This window comes from Apaloderma vittatum, unplaced genomic scaffold, assembly GCF_000703405.1.
Source record: "Apaloderma vittatum isolate BGI_N311 unplaced genomic scaffold, ASM70340v1 scaffold14018, whole genome shotgun sequence".
NCBI classification, from domain to species: domain Eukaryota; kingdom Metazoa; phylum Chordata; class Aves; order Trogoniformes; family Trogonidae; genus Apaloderma; species Apaloderma vittatum.
This window is the reverse complement of record NW_009729158.1, coordinates 57,986-62,296: the sequence shown is the minus strand read 5'-3', so window position 1 is coordinate 62,296 and position 4,311 is coordinate 57,986.

Sequence of the window (4,311 nt, the reverse complement as noted above, 5' to 3'; positions counted from 1 at the left end):
AGGCACGGCCTGCGCCCGGAGTCCCGACGCCCGGTGCGTGGGTTTAACCTTGAGGAAGGGAACACCTCGATCTCCGGGAAGCCGTGGGAGCAGATGGTGCTTCCAAGTGCTTCATGCTAGCTGTCAGCTTCAAAGACAAATATTGAGGGCCGCACAGTAAACACGCCGTTGGAGAGGGGCTAGCAGAGAACCTCCTCCACTTCCCCGTCAAGCAGATCTTGTTGCTCCTGGTGCAGTAACAGATGATCACCATTCATTACAGACATTAGGTTATCCCAGCCTCTGTTTTGCAGCACACACAGCTGAAACATTTGAAAAGCACATCAGAGTAGGTTGGCAGTGAGTCCTTGCACCTCACTGGTTAATACCGAGCTGAGGAGGTAACACAAGTTTAGTAGCTTGTAGCTGATCCAAAGATGGGCATGAAAACAGCAGAAAGGACAAAGCATCTTTGCTCTGCCAAAATCATGAAACATCATCCTCAGCCTAAGAACTTTACAGACTCTTCTTTAAAAACAAAACAGAACAAAGATTTATCCAAGAATTACTAACTGCAGTGGCCTAACACCCATCTGACGTGCTTGCGTTAGGGCCCAAGTCACAAGACACCGTTTTGCCTTTGCCATCAAACAGCTCAGTCTGTGGAGAGGAACTTCAGAGTTCAAGGTGGTTTCTCTGTTTGGATTTGGGGTTTTCTCTCTGTCCCAGGTGCTTGGTAAGCTTTGGACCCGAGCCCCAGCACACCGACAGCCTGCCCGTGTGTCGGGATGCAAAGGGCACACCTCCCTCTCTCCTACAGGCACTGATCTGTTTTCATCTTCCTACTGCTGATGTGGCACAAAGCCTGGAGAAGCGTGTTTGTGTCAGCTAAAGCCCTTCACTATTTTAAAGAGGCGTTTGTAAGAAAACAACATCATATCTCAGAAAAGCCTAAACCTCCCCAAGAGGTTATCTAATCCACCTCTGCCTCCGACAGATTGTAAGCATTCAGCAGAACTAGTTTACAGCTGTTAAAATAAATAAAAAAATAGCACTGGAAGATTTCATGCTCCCCCAAGTGGTCTATTCTAGCTGTCTTCCAGACAGATCTTTTCAATGCTTAATCAACTGCTTGCCTGCTGTAGTTTATACCCTGTATTAATAGTCCTGTCCTAACCAGACCATTCCTCTTTCTTTGAGTATTCACTACCCCTTTCCCCCTCAATCCTTCTTTCCATATTAAAAAACAAAAAAGTATCCCATTTTTTTCTTATCTAGATATTTGTTTATCATGCTGCTGCTCTCTGGCCCCATGAAGTATGGTGACATTCCTTACGTAAAAATGCCTAAAGATGAAACTCCGCATTCCAGCAGAGCCCTTCTCATGTTTGACACCACAGTCCATCTGAACTATTCTCCCAGATGAATTTAAAAACTGTATAAAAACTGTTTAGATATAAAACTGCAGCAAAAACAAATATTAAGCATTACTAAAGTAATTTTCAAATTGTTAGGTTAAAAAATAAAAAGGCCACAGGAAAGGCTCTAGCTGTGAGTAGAGGCCAGCAAGAGACCCTCAGTAATACTGTGTTTCTCCTAGGAACAAAGAACCCGTTAGCTTGAACAATAAATCAGTTCTACGATAATTTGGCAGACAGATCAGAGCAGCCAGTTTTATTGGGAGCAGTAATATCTACAGAAATGGGTATTACTTTTTAAGATATTAATAAAATTTTATCACCAAACAGCAAAACATGGTGGTTGGGTCATGTATAAATCTCTTTTCATTATTGCAGTGGGGCAGGTGCTGTTCTCCGTAAGGCTCTGATAACACAAGTGACAGGAACTCGGCCACTCTGAGTACATTGAGTCAGCTGCTGTAACGTTGGCTCCTGATGCGAGCGCTAGGCCTTGTGTCACCTACAGCGAGTCAATAAAGAGCACACACAGGATTGTACAGGAAGGCTGGACACAACATGTCAGGTTTTTATTAATCAAAAGTGAAGCTGAACCCCAGAGTGGTTTAATTTGTTAAAACCGTATGTTTATATGGGAGATATTTTTCTTTCATATTCAACACTATAGTGCAAGAATCAAACTTCGCAGCTGTTCATCCTTTGAGAATCAAATACTAAATGGAAAATGAATTAAAATAAGGGTCCCTCAATGGATCAATTAAAAAAAACCATTTCACTCAAAAGAACAGATCTATTTTAAGAACGGTCTTACTAAATTCTCCCAAGTGAAAGACCTTTAAAAGCACTTGGAGCCTTGAGGTAGCAACTTTATGCAGAATTTAATTCCCCTCCTGCCCCACAGAGCAGAGGAAAATTAGTAGCGCATTCTTAGCTCCAGCCAGCTAAGCAGAGTTGAATGTTCTCCTAATGAGGTTTGTGACTTTCTCTTGTGTCTTGAAATCGCAGTGTAGTGCTGCAGACCATCAGGAGGAAATCCACAGGGAAGGCCTCTTCAAATAAAATATACAGTTTGAAAAAAGTGAAAATAATCAGCAATAACTCTAACAACAAAAATTATGTGGAGTGAAAAAAGAACCCTAAAGCGTTTGTATTTTGGCAAGACTAGTTTACAAATACATGTCAAGAACAAGAGCCAATGGAAAAGAATGGGACTGACATTCAAAGGGGTGTTGATTTTTTGCCCTCTGTGCAAAATTGCACTTTGTTTTTAAAGTTTTAAGTTTTGCACTTCTGTTTCTACAAGAGAGCACTTTTGCCCTGTTTTCTTTACATTGTGAAACCTGTGCTGTCACATTAAACAGAAATACCATATGCCAGGATATTTGACCACTGAAAGTTCTTCTCACTGACTTCACAACAATCACAAGCAGGGAATCACAGACAAGAGACTTTTCTTCCTCTAAGTCTCGAAGACACTATCCTCTCTTTGCCCACTTTGCTGCTGAGTTCTTTTATTAAAAACTAGATCTCCCTCTCCTGCCAATTTCAGAGACTCCAGAGCACAGGTACTGAACACTGGGCAGTAAAAACCAAAAACCTGGGCTCGTTCTCCACGGCAGTTGCGATGAACAGTCACAGTGTAAAGGAATGAGCTGAGGTGCAGTGATGCACGCAGTTCTTCACAAACCAGCGCCTCGCTTCACTCCCTGCTCTTGGTATCGTGACTGACACACTTTGCTCACTGCTGGTGCTCTAGTCAGATACCTGGCAACATTGACTGTTTTACTACAAGCCTCTCTCACTATCTTCACGCTCCAAAATTGTACAGAACAGGTCGGTTAAACCAGACCAAACTAACTGCCAATTACGGCTTTTACACAGACGAGCTGCCTTACAGGCTCCTTCTCTTTCAGCTCAGGTCAGGTTGCCTCTCCACACCACAGAATGATGTCACACGCACCCTGGATGCAGGATGGCATTGCCCTTGGCTTCAGGGAGTCTAGAGAAAGGTGAAACTTCAAAAGCTTGTTCTTGCTCACATAAGATCCCAATCTTTTGATTTCTCATCCTTTCCTTTGAATTCAAGAAGCCATCAAATCCTCCCTTCCAGGCAGAATTACAGTAAGAATCTAACATCAGCCTTGCCTGTTTTTTGGGTTAAGCTTCAAAACAATTGCCAATCTTTGCATGTGCTGAGCTATACAACCCTGCCCTGCAGAGAAGGAAAGGCTGTAAGAACCAGACTCCATCTGTAAGGCAGCTCCACCTGCCAGGCTCCTCTGGATAAAGGAGAGGATATTCTGCCTGGAAGCAATGGAGGGCGGCTGATGGTTACTCGCAGCAAGTTTCCCTTCAGTTCACATGACAGCTGAAGCAGCACAGAAACTCATACTGGTTCGGAGACCACTTTATGTCTGGTTCACAGGACAGTCATGAGCTGGCTTCAGAAGGACTCCTCTCCTCTCTTGGAGGCCAGAGTATCTTAAAGTTTTATCTGTTATCAGTATGAGGACCTGAGGAGCGGGGGTTGGTTTTTTTCATTTCTTCTTGGTTTCTGTATATTGGTTTGGCTTCGTCTGGTTTATTTAGTTAGTTAGTTTTTAATTCTGTAATCAAAAAGAATTATTTTTGTCTTTGGTGTTAAACCTTGGAAGCATGAATGAGAAGTAACTGCTGCTTCTTTGGCTGTAATTTACAACAAAAACCCAGCCCAGTAAAGCAAGGGAAATTCACTGTTCTAAAATGCATGCAGTTAGAACAGCCACTTGACATCACGACCAGGACTTTAATAATACGGAAACACCTAGTTCAGTGGTGTCCATTACAAATCATGTGCATTATATAAAAATATGACTCCGATTACAGTAACTGGACAACAGCCATTAAAACTTATCAAGTTTCCATCTTACTCATA